The sequence below is a fragment of the Oryctolagus cuniculus genome, chromosome X (assembly GCF_051225735.1).
Source record: "Oryctolagus cuniculus isolate XC-2025 breed Fujian yellow rabbit chromosome X, ASM5122573v1, whole genome shotgun sequence".
In the NCBI taxonomy this organism is placed as follows: Eukaryota; Metazoa; Chordata; class Mammalia; order Lagomorpha; family Leporidae; genus Oryctolagus; species Oryctolagus cuniculus.
The window spans coordinates 85,432,520-85,445,857 of NC_142888.1; positions in this window are offsets into that span (position 1 = coordinate 85,432,520).

The window sequence follows — 13,338 nt, forward strand, 5'->3', positions numbered from 1 at the left end:
GAAACATGAAGGGGAATCCAAGTGCTGTGCAGTGCTTTACGAAGGGGTGCAGAACCAAAGGGGGTGTGCTTGGAGCTTTGGGGAGGGAAAACGCCACCTTGCAGAGACAAATGTCCCTTCAAAGACTGAGGAAGCAAGGGTGTTAAACCCACTTCTCTCCAAAGCCCTGGGCATCTCCCACCAATCTGAGGAATGAATTCTTGATGGAATGCTAACGGGCCAATGAGTTCATCTCCACAGTTTGCATTTTATCTAAAACTAACCTCTCTCCCTCTCTCTCTCTCCAAAAGCACAATTAATAATGGGGATGTTCCATGGGGAGGCAGGCATCAGAGGAGTCTGAAGGTATGGGAGCCATTCCTGGTCCACCTGGATAATCCCTTACCTGTGTCCGCGAGTTTACAGTTTAGTTTAATCTTCACAATAACACGGTCAAGCAAGTAGGGCAGCTATAATCTCCATTTCATAAATGAAGAAGTTGAGGCTGAGATTGGCTGAAGACTCTCCCCAGGTTCACACGGCTAAGAGGTGACTGATTCCTGGATCACCTGCTCCACCAGCGCTCAGAAACACTAGAGCTAGAGGGATCAGACTGGCTTCTCCCATTCACTTTTTTTGTCTGTCACTAATTTTCTCTTCTTCACTTTGTCTTTTCTGGACCCCAGTTTCTCTCCCTGTGGCTGACATTCACTAGACAGTGAAGAAACAAAAATCAGCCTTAGGAAAAGTGAGTGCTGGCTTGTATGTCTCAGTGGGCTAAAGCAATAAGCTCCAGAAAGTTCTGGCTAGACCAGTCTCACCACTGGACTGTCAGTAACTTGCTGCTTGACCTGGAGTCAGTTGGTTAGCCCTCCTCTCTGCACATTCTCATCTTTTCAATGTGCATCAGCCTCACCAGGATCATGGCAGGATTGGCAGGAGGGAAGGAGAGGGAGGGGAGAGCAGGTAGGAGGCAGAGACTGCTAATGAATAACAAGAGTGGAAAAGCACTTTGCAACCATTCTGAAATGCGGCATTGATGTTTAGTGGCATTCTGTGCCTCAAAAGCCACGGCTCAGAAATGGGAATCATTCATAAAGCACTGCAATCAAGTTCCTGGTAATCCAAGAAGCCTCCTAATTAGGAGGAAGGCCCAATTATAGCTTCTTCTTTTCTTTATCTCCTTCTCTTGTTCATTAAGACCAAAGGACATTGGCTCGGGAAATCAGATCATGGTTTCAGAAGATTTCATCTGCTCCCACAAATTGAATTTCCCACCTGGAGTCAAATTCTCTATTTATAACAAAGATATCATCTGCCCAGAACCTGTCCTTGGTGCAGGCCTCAGCTTGCCGAGATGTGCTCTGAATGATGACCGGATCCGTGGTCTAGGTAGGTCCAGGGGAGCTGAGGCTGTGGTTTCTGGCTGGGGAGTCCAGACTGTGTCTTTGAGAGACATGGTTGGGCCCCAGGTGGCTTTGCCAGTTGAGGCTTGGCCTCTGTCTGGGGCTGCTTGAGCCCATTCAGAGACTGCAGTGGAGGGAGGTTTCTTTTCTTTCTTTCTTTAAAAATTAATTAATTAATTAAAAAGGCAAAGTTACAGAGAGGCAGAGGCAGAAAGAGATAGAAGTCTTCAATCTGCTAGTTCACTCCCCAAATGGCTGCAATGGCCAGGGCTGGATCAGGTCGAAACCAGGAGCCAGGGGTTTCTTCTGGGTCTCCCACATGGGTGCAGGGCCCCAAGCACTTGATCCATCTTCTACTGCTATCCCAGGCCATCGCAGAGAGCTGGATCAGAAGAGCAGCAGCCGGGACTTGAACTGGCACCCATATGGGTTGCCAGCACAGCGCTGGCCCCAAGAAGGAGGTTTCTTAAGGGTGGCAGTCTTAGGCCTGGTCTACCTACCTCCCCCAGGCCTGCTGTTTAGACACGTGGACCTTGACAAAGCATGGCTGGCACCCTGGTAGTCTCCTGCTCAGAAGCCTTCAGTGACTGTCTACCACCTGCAGCGCACGATCCAGACTGCTCTGCTGGTGTCCACTTCTTGTGCTACTCTTTCTGAGAATTCTCACTCCAGCTAGGCACGGCTCCCCAGTCTTCCTTGTCCATATTCTATGTTTGCATTTTGGTCTTGCTGCTTCCCTGGGACTGCTTTGTCCTCCATCCACTCAGCCCAGCCACCTCTGTGCCTCCCCCTATGCCCACCGTCACTTGCTAGGAAGATCCCTTCCCCCTAGGAAGGCCAAACACTGCTCACTGCACCAGTCATTTGGCACCTATCACTGACAGTGCCTTGTCGCAGCGCTTGCAGTCCTGGCTTGGGGTGTCATTCGTCCTTTTGTGGGTATAGCCCTGACTGTCTACGTCTGTGAGCATAGGCCAAGCCTTATGCATCTTCATCTCCCACAATACCTAGCCCAGGGCTGGGCCTCTCGTTGGATGCTTGGTGGATGGAGGGAGCTGGGCCCAGCCTACGTGCAGCTCTGTGGACTCTGGTGGAGGCTTAGTTTACAGCCTCCAGGGGCTCCCCGACTCCAGCCCCACCCCACTCCCCTTTCTTGTCAATCCCTAGAAGCTGCTAGCACCCTTCTGTAGCTTCTTCCTTTTATTAATCATTTTGATGGTTCTTGCTTGGACCCTCTTCAGGCTTTCTGAAATTAATCACTTGGAGGCGGCCAAGAGAAAACTGGGATGTCAGAGGAATTTGTCTTTCCTACGACCCTCCCTCCTCTGGGTGCTCAGTGTCTGCTGCTGAGCCAGACACCTGTCCTTTTCACTTCCTGTTCTCTGAGATTAAACGACACTGAAAAACATGTGTAAATGTCCTTTCTTATAATTTACCAAAACATCTCATTTGCCTAGCAAGACATTAGGAGATCCTTAACTCTGGAAGGGTAGAAGCAGGGCCAAGAACAAAGTGATTGTTCCAAGATAGAGAAAGATTTTTGGGGTTCAAAGAGGGTGGGTGGGTGGGAAGGTGTCCTTAGGGGAGGAAGAACCTCTCTGTGTGCCAGAAGGACCACATTCAGGCATCTATTCACTCTTGAGGCTTGAAGGCCCGTAAACTTTCTCAAATACAACCACTTCAGCCTGACCTCGAAAATCTCTGTAAGCAGAAGGTAGGGATGGTCTAGCGGGAGAAGGCCCACACTATTGGTTGGTTGGGGAATGAAAGCTAATATTGATTGAGTTTTTACCAGGTCCCAGGCACTGTGCAGCATGTAAGTTATAGCAAAGGTCTCATTAAAAACTTTTAAGGGGAGACCGGCACTGTGGCATAGCGGGTAAAGATGCCGCCTGCAGCACCAGCATCCCATATGGGCACCGGTTCGAGTCCCCACTGCTACACTTCCAATCTGGCTCTCTGCTATGGCCTGGGAAACCAGTGGAAGATGGTTCAAGTCCTTGGGCCCTTGCCACCTGCGTGGGAGACCCAGACGAAGCTCCTGGCTCCTGTCTTCGAATCAGCTCAGCTCTGGTCGTTACGGCCATCTGGGCAGTGAACCAACAGATGGAAGACCTCTCTCTCTCTCTCTCTCTCTCTCTTTCTGCTTCTGCCTACCTGTAACTATGCTTTTCAAATAAATAAATAAATCTTTTTTTTAAAAAAGCAAAAACCCTTTAAGGGGCCGGCGCTCTGGTGCAGTAGGTTAATCCTCCGCCTACAGCGCCGGCATCCCGTATGGGCGCTGTGTTCTAGTCCCGAGTGCTCCTCTTCCAATCCAGCTCTCTGCTATGGTCTGGAAAAGCAATGGGAGATGGCCCCAAGCCCTTGGGCCCCTACATACGCGTGCAAGACCCAGAAGAAGCTCCTGGCTCCTGGTTTCGGATCAGCACAGCTCTAGCCATTGTGGCCATTTGGGGAGTGAACCAGAGGATGGAAGACCTTTCCCTCTGTCTCTCCTTCTCTCTGTCTGTAACTCTACCTTTCAAATAAATGAATAAAATATTAAAAAAAACTTTTTAAAAAGGGCTGGTGTTGTGATGTAGTGGGTAAAGCTACCACCTGCAGTGCCAGCAACCCATGTGGATGCCGGTTCGAGATCCGGCTGCTCCACTTCTGATCCAGCTCCCTGTTATGGCCTGGGAAAGCAGTAGAAGATGGCCCAAGTCCTTGGGCCCCTGCACCCACGTGGGAGACCCGGAAGAGGCTCCTGGCTCCTGGCTCTTGGCTTCAGCTTGGCCTAGATCAGGCAGTTGCAGGCATTGGGGATTCAGTGGATGGAAGATATCTCTCTCTCTGTCTCTGTCTCTCTCTCTCTCTGAAATTCTTCCTTTCAAATAAAAAGAGATAAACCTTTATTTAAAATAACTTTTAACAACTCAATGAAGTGTGTCTATTCTTGACTACAGATGAGAAAGCCGGGGCACAGAGAAGCAAAATTACTTGCCTTAAGGTCATCAGCAAGTAAGTGGCAAAGCCGGGATTCAAGCACAGGCTCATCTGATGCCGAAGCCCAGAAATTTCACCATTTAGCAAATAAACAGGGATCACCTTTGATGGTTTTCTGCATAATCTTCAGGCATGCTTTCAAGTGACTATGTGTGACTTATCTTTTCATCACAGTCTTAAAAACCACAGTATACCCCATGACCTCAAAAACCTAAACTTACAATTAACATATGAGGTAGTGATTTCATTTTGGGATACTTAAAAGACAGAAAGTAGGGTTTCAAACAGATATCTGTACACCTATATTCGTAGCAGCATTATTCCCAATAGTGGAAAGGTGGAAAAAAACCAGTATCTCATTTATACCGTGAAATATTTTTTCAGCCTTCAAAAGGAAGGACAGTCTGAGACTTGCATGAACCTTAAAACATGTTAATTCAGAAAGCCAGTCACACGATGACAAATATTGTATGATTCCATTGATATGAGGTAGCTAGAGTAGTCAAATTCCAGGACAAAGAGTAGAATGGTGGCTGCCAAGGGCTGAGGAGGTGGGGTGGGGGGAGGATGGGGGGTTGCTGTTTAATGGGTACAGGATTTCAGTTTCACAAGAAAAGAGTTCTGGAGGCGGGTGATGGTGACTGTTGCAGAACAACTTGGATGTACTTAATGCTCCTGAACTGTAACAGTTGTGATTTTTCTATTACGTATATTTTACCACAATTTAAAGAAAGACAATCCTTCAACCCTGTGATGTTCTTAGGCACTGGGGATGATGCAAAGGTGAAAAAGATCAACAAGATTCCTGCTGTCACGGAGCTTACATTTTAGAAGAGAAGGAAAAGCAAAATATAATCAACAGATGAATAAAATATTTTCAGATAGTGATAAGCACTATGAAGAAAATAAAACAGTGATGGGGAAGTTATTAGTAAGTAGTCAAGAAATACTTCTCTAAGGAAGTGATATTAGCCAGAATTCTGAATGATAAAAGGAGCCAGTTGCGTGAGAATCTAGGGGAAGGATATTCTAGGTAGAAGAGAGAGCTAGTGCAAATGCCCTGAGGCCTGAACTAGCTGAGTGGAACTACGGGACCTAAAGAATGGCAGTGAAGGTAGCGATTAATTTGGAGAATGAGGCCAGATCTGGCCAGATCCTCGCGGTCCTTACCAGCTGTTGTGAGGGTTTGAATTCTCCTCTAAATTCACAAAAAGCCATTGAACACTTTGAAGCAGGGAAGTGATGTGATCTGAATAACTGATTTAAATAGATTATTGGCTGAGCTGAATAACTGGTTTAAATAGATCATCTTGTGAGAGATGATGCTGGCTTAGGCTAAGATGGCAGCAGTGGAGACAGAAGACAATATATTTGGCCGGCGCCACGGTTCAATAGGCTAATCCTCCACCTAGCGGCGCCGGCACACCTGGTTCTAGTCCCAGTCGGGGCGCCGGATTCTGTCCCGGTTGCCCCTCTTCCAGGCCAGCTCTCTGCTGTGGCCTGGGAGTGCAGTGGAGGATGGCCCAAGTACTTGGGCCCTGTACCCCATGGGAGACCAGGATAAGTACCTGGCTCCTGCCATCGGATCAGCGTGGTGCCATTGGAGGGTGAACCAACGGCAAAAGGAAGACCTTTCTCTCTCTCTCTCTCTCTCTCTCTCACTGTCCACTCTGCCTGTCAAAAAAAAAAAAAAAGACAATATATTTGGGAGTTCAACAAGTCTTACTGATGGATTGGGTACTGACAGTGAGGTCAAAAGGTGACATAAATGATGACACTTGGGTTTTCCTGAACAACTGGGTGATTGGCGGTGCTACTTCCTCAGGAAAAGTATGAGAAGAGTGATTTGGGCCATAGAAATCAAGAGTTTTTTACCACGTTAAGTCTGATGCTTATGAGACATACATGAGGAGAAGCCATGGGGAAGGCATTTGGTGCGAGGTTAGGATGCTGTCATCCCATATCAGAGTTGCGAAGATTTGAGTCCCAGCTGCACTCCTGATTCCAGCTTCTTACAAATGCACCTGGGTCCCTGCCACCTACATGGGAAATTGGATGGAGTTCCAGTCGCCTGGGTTCAACCCAGCCCAGTGCTGGCTGTTGCCAGCATTTGGGCAGTGAACAAGCAGATGGAAGAGCTCTGTCTTTCTATATCTCTTTGCCTTTCAAACAAAAATGAAAATAAAGGAAAAAAAATAAGAGGCGATGCTCTATAGCCACATGTCATAATCATCATCATTATCTAATATTGATCAGTGCTTCCTATGTACCAAAATACTTCCCCAACTGCTTCACACATATCATTTAATTCTCACAATAACCTTGTGAGGCCAAGTATTATAATCAGTTCACTTTATATAAGAAGAGACTGAGGCAAAAAGTCAAAACAGATCACTCAAGGTCACAAAGTAATGATGGATCCAGGATTCAAACTCAGTCCAACTGTACACTTTATGCAGGTATGTCATAAGTTTGGAGCTCAAAGAGGAGATGAGAGCTAGAAATGTAAATTTAGGGGTGTTCATCTTATTAGTGGTATTTATAGCTATGGAATGGATACAATTACCTTGGAAGAGAGTGAAAAACCATCTTAGAATTGAGCCTGGAGGCCGGTTCTGGGGCGTAGACGGTAACCCTGCCACCTGTAGTGCTGGCATCCCATATGGGCACCGTTTTGAGTCCTGGCTGCTCCACTTCCAATCCAACTCTCTGCTAATGTGCCTGGAAAAACAGCAGAAAATGGCCCAAGTCCTTGGGCTCCTGCACCCGCGTGGGAGACCCAGAGGAAACTGCTGGCTCCTGGCTTCAAATCAACCCAACTCCAGCCATTGCAGCCATTTGGGGAATAAACCAGTGGATGGAAGATTTTTCTCTCTGTCTCTCTCTCAGTAACTCTGCCTTTCAAATAAACAAATCTTTTTTTTTTTTTTTAAAAGAATTGAGCCTAAAACACCTCAAACATTTAGAAGATGAATGGAGGAAAAGGAGTCAGCAAAGCAGAATGAGAAAGCACAAGTTAGGAGACAAGCCAGGAAGCTGTGCAATTAAGAGTCTGGAAGGGAGAATGTCTCCGGTCAGCTGTGCCCAGTTTAGCCGAGAGGGCTGTACACTGAGGACAGAAATGTAACCATACCGATATGAGCAAGGCTGAATGGAAGGAAGGATGATTTCCTGTTTTTTTTTTTTAAATATGTATTTATTTGAAATGCAGAGTTACAGAGAGGCAGAGGCAGAGAGAGAGAGATAGATAGAGAGAGAGAGAGAGAGAGAGAGAGAGAGAGTCTCCTATCCCCTGGTTCACTCTCCAGATGGCCACAAGGGCCAGAACTGCGCTAATCTGAAGCCAGGAGCTAGGAGCTTCTTCCAGGTCTCCCATGCGGGTGCAGGGGCCCAAGGACTTGGGCCATCTTCTACTGCTTTCTCAGGCCATAGCAGAGAGCAGGATCGGAAGTGGAGCAGCTGGGACTCGAACCAGTGTTCATATGGGATGCTGACACTGCAGGCGGCAGCTTTACCTGCTACGCCACAGCACCAGCCCCTGATTTCCTGTTTTACTCCTTCTCTTCCCTTCCCATCTATTCCTTTCTCTTTCATTCTCTACTCCCTTCAGCCATCCATTCATTCAAATACATTGAGGTCCACTTCTGTGTTAGAGCATATGGAAGATGACCTAAGGGTTCAGATCTAGACTTTCACTATTTCCTAGTTAGTACTTGCTTTGGAATGATTTCCGAGTCTCAAGTTGCAAAGGGAGATTTCAGTCACGGCTGCGCTGCAGCAGGTTTCAGCGGGCCAAGGCAGCCTTGGGGGCATTGCTAATTTGCTGAAGGTAAGGAAATTGGCATCAAAGCCTCCCTCTGAGCCACTTGAACCTCCTTCCTGGAAACACAGGCTCAGGAGCATGGCACCTTCTATTCTGCCTGGACACCTCCTCACAGTCAAAACAAACAACTGCTACCATGCCTTTGTCAATACAAAACGATTTTCCAAGGACCGAGCACGTTTTATAAATCATTGCTGACAACGAGACCTAAAGTCCAGTTTTGTCTTTCTCAGGGATTTCCTGATTCTGCATTGTTGATTCACACCAGCCTGTTCCTGGCCACTATCCAAGTCTCATAAAAGACTGTTCCTTTAGTCTGGTCCACGCTGAACTTTCCTTGAGCAACCCTCTGCCTTCCAGGGCTCTCAGAGACCTATGACTACCCTTTCTTTTTCTTTAACTGTCCTTTACTGACCTCCCACCAAAAATAGGAGGGCCTGTCTTTCATCTGCTTTTAGAGTGACAGCCTATTGGCTATACTCTGGGCCAAAGGGACCTGCCTCCAAGACCAGTTATAACATATACAAACCTCATAATTTGGCGTAGACATGCCCACTATACTCAAGGCTAGAGCAAAAGAATGGTATTTTGAAGGGAGAAGATCAGTAAATTCTTCCAGAAAACCCCGAAGCCCCTGCCATTTTTCAGTTGACCTGGAAGTCCCCTGAGGAGGAGCCAAAAATTGAGTTACATACAACATGTGTTCAAAAAGGATCAAACAAAGCTGTCCTACTTACTCATTCCAGAAAGGTTCAGAGTGACTTCAGTTGCCTATGGACAACTCATCTGGCCCCAGGAACGTGCTAGAAGCAGGCTCAGGCACCCAGTAGACCAGGCTGAAATCCTGAAAGTATTGCCTCCCTAGAACAAGAGAGTTATGAAGGCAGGTGCTAGACGAGCCCTCTCACCTTGCACCTACCTCCTCCACTTCCACTCCTTCATGCCCCAATATGCTTAGGAAGTATTACTGTTCTCCTATGGATTACATTTGCAACATTGAATAATATCCAAAATATATCTTGTAGATATACTTATATACTATACCCTTATATATTATCACATCAACTACGGATGGTATCTTTTTTTAAAAAAGATTTTTTATTTATTTATTTGACAGGTAGAGTTACAGACAATGAGAGAGAGAGAGAGAGAAAGGTCTTCCCTCCATGGGTTCACCCCCCCAAATGGCCACTACAGCTGGCATGCTGCACCGATCCAAAGCCAGGAGCCAGGTTCTTCTTCCTGGTCTCCCATACAGGTGCAGGGTCCAAGTACTTGGGCCATCCTCCACTGCCTTCCCGGGCCACAGCAGAGAGCTGGACTGAAAGAGGAGCAACCGGGACTAGAACCTGGCGCCCATATGGGATTCTGGTGCCGCAGGCAGAGGATTAACCAAGTGAGCCATGGTGCCGGCCCCCGGATGGTATCTTTTGACTGCCTATTTTTATCCGTTGTGACTGTTCAAGTCCATGACTGTCCCTCCACTTCTTCTTCCCTTCTACTTCCTGTTTCTGTAAAGTATATATAGTACATCAGAAAGAAGACTTTGGACATATTCAGTTTACTCAAGCCCCTTCATAAATCACCCTCTCCTCTATCCCATCCCCAGACAACCACTGATCTGCTTTCCATCACTATCGATCAGAATTTTGTGCCACTGGAATCATGTGGCATGACACTTTTGTGTCTGACTTCTTCCACACATCATACTATTTGTGAAATTCATCCACATTGTTGCATGGATCAATAGCCAATTCTTTAAATTTCTGAGTAGGATTACATGACATGGATATACCACAGCTTGTTTATTTGTTCACTATAAAAGTGAACAAGGGACATTTGGGTTGTTTCCAATATTTGACAATTGTAAATAAAACTGCTTAGGAACATTCGTGTTTGAGTTTCTGTGTCGCCAGTTCTTCCTATGTCTCTAAGAGTAGAAAGCCTGAATCATACGGGAGGTATATGTTTAGCTTGATAAGACACTGCCAAGGTGCTCACCAAAGTGATCATCCCGTTTTAAAAACCCGCCAGCAGTGAATCAGAGTTCTAGTTACTCCATATCCTTGCCCAAATTTGATATTGACATTATATTTTTATTTTAATTACCAGTGGTTATGTAGAGAAATATTATTGAAGTTTCATTCTCATTTCCTGCATGACTAACTGTATGTGTCTAGAAGCCATTTTTATATCTTATTTTGTAAAGCAACTCTGTTCAAAGTTTTTTTACTCATTTTTAAAACTTGATTTGTTTCAACAAGCTTTATGATTGGGTTGTTACAGCTTTTTAAAATTTTTTTTAACTTTTATTTAGTAAATATAAATTTCCAAAGTACAGTTAATGGATTACAATGTCTTCCCCCCCCCAAAAATCTCCCTCCCACTCAAACCCCTCCCATCTCCCGCTCCCTCTCCCACTCCATTCACATCAAGATTCATTTTCAATTATCTTTATATACAGAAGATCAATTCAGTATATATTAAGTAGAGATTTCATCAGTTTGCACCCACACAGAAACACAAAGTGTAAAATACTGTTTCAGTACTAGTTATAGTATTACTTCACATTGGACAACACATTAAGGACAGATCCCACATGAGAAGTAAGTACACAATGACTCCTGTTGTTGACTTAACAATTTGACACTCTTGTTTATGGCGTCAGTAATCTCCCTAGGCTCTAGTCATGAGTTGCCAAGGCTATGGAAGCCTTTTGAGTTTGCCGACTTCGATCTTATTCCAGCAGGGTCATAGTCAAAGTGGAAGTTCTCTACTCCCTTCAGAGAAAGGTACCTCCTTCTTTGATGGCCCCGTTCTTTCCACTGGGATCTCACTTGCAGAGATCTTCCATTTAGGTCTTCTTTTTTTTTTTTTCCAGGGTGTCTTGGCTTTCCATGCCTAAAATACTCTCCTGGGCTCTTCAGCCAGATCCGCATGCCTTAAGGGCTGATTCTGAGGCCAGAGTGCTATTTAGGACATCTGCCATTCTATGAGTCTGCTGTGTATCCCGCTTCCCATGATGGATTGTTCTCTTCCTTTTTGATTCTATCAGTTAGTATTAGCAGACACTAGTCTTGTTTGTGTGATCCCTTTGACTCTTAGACCTATCAGTGTGATCAACTGTGAACTGAAATTGATCACTTGGACTAGTGAGATGGTGTTGATACATGCCACCTTGATGGGATTGAATTGAAATCCCCTGGCACATTTCTAACTCCACCATTTGGAGCAAGTCCGATTGAGCATGTCCCAAATTGTACATCTCCTCCCTCTCTTATTCCCACTCTTATATTTAACAGGGATCACTTTTCAGTTAAAATTTAAACACCTAAGAATAATTGTGTGTTAATTACAGAGTTCAACCAATAGTACTAGAACAAAAAAAATTACTAAAAGGGATAAAGTATTACATTGTACATCAACAGTCAGGACAAGGGTACAGCTTTTTTTAAAAAAAGATTTATTTATTTTATTTGAAAGTTAGAGTTACATAGAGAAGGAGAGGCAGAGAGAGAGAGGGAGAGAGAGGTCTTCCATCTGCTGGTTCACCCGCAATTGACCACAAAGGTTAGAGCCGGGCCAATCTGAAGCCAGGAGCTTCTTCTAGGTCTCCCACATGGGTGCAGGGGCCCAAGCACTTGGGCTATCTTCTACTGCATTCCCAGGCCACAGTGGAGACTTGGATTGAAAGTGGAGCAGCCGTGATTCGAACCAGCACCCATATAGGATGCCAGCCCTGTAAGCGGTGTCTACCCACTATGCCACAGTGCTGGCCCCGAGTTGTTATAGCTTTTAATATATCCTGGATACAAGTCCTTTGTCTGATATGTGATATAGTCTTTTCTCCCAGCTGGTCTTTTAGTTCTCTTAACAGTTTCTCTCACAGAGAAAAAGTTGCTCACTTTTATGAAGTCCAATTTACCATTTTTTCTCTCTTATGGACCAAGTTTTTGGTGCTAAAAACTGCCTAACCCAAGGTCACAAAGATTTTCTCTTATATCTTCTTCTAAATGTTTTATAGTTTTAGGTTTTACATTTAGATCTAATACCCACTCTGAATTTATTTTTATATGAGGTATGTGATTAAGGTTAAGGTTCCTTTTTTTTTTAAGTGTGAATGTCCAACTGTTTCAATAATTTGTTGAAAAGACTATGTTTTCTCCACTCAGTTGTGCCTTTGTCAAAATATCTTTCTCAGAAGATCTCCTTCTACATATCTCTTCAGCATATCTCTGTGCCTATTCCTTAACCAATATTACAGAGTCTTCATTAACTAGCTTTCTATGACTCTTGAAATCATTCAGTGTGATTCCTCCAGTTGTATTCTTTTTGCTTAAATATTGTCTTGGATTTTCTAATTCCCTGTCTTTCTATATTAATTTTAGAATAAACTTGTCTATATATGTATAAGAAATTTCCTAGGATTTTGACAGACATTGTATTAAATCTATAGACCAATTTTGGAGAACTGACATTTTAACCATGTTGAGTCTTCTAGTTTATGGATACGATATGTCTCTCCATTTGTTTATATTTGATTTTTTTTCATCAGCGTGCTGTAATATTCAGCACGTAAACCTTGCATATGGATGGAGATGTGGCTTTGGAAAATAATTCATTCAGTTTGGGAAATTTTACCTTATTGCTTCCTTCTTTTTGGAATTGCTAATATTGGATATTAGGCATTGATCCTCTTGACTTCCCTCCTCCTCCTCCTCTCCTCCTCCACCTCCTCCTCTCTTCTTCTTCTTCTCCTTCTCCTCCTCTCTTCTTCTTCTTCTTCTTCTTCTTCTTCTTCTTCTTCTTCTTCTTCTTCTTCTTCTTCTTCTTCTTCTTCTCCTCCTCCTCCTCCTCCTCCTCCTCCTCCTCCTTCTCCTTCTTCCCCTTCTTCTTCCTCTTATGATTTACTCTTAGTTGTTTGAAAGGCAGAATGACAGAGAGGAAGAGACAGAGAGAAAGAACTTCCACCTGTGGGTTCACTCCCAAAACAGCCACAGTGACCAGGGACTGGGCCAGGCTGAAACCAGGAGCCTGGAATTTCTTCTGGGTCTCCCACGCAGGTGGCAGGGGCCCAAGAACTTGTGCCATCTTCCAGTGACTTCCCAGGAGCATCACAGGAAACTGGATTGGAAGCAGAGT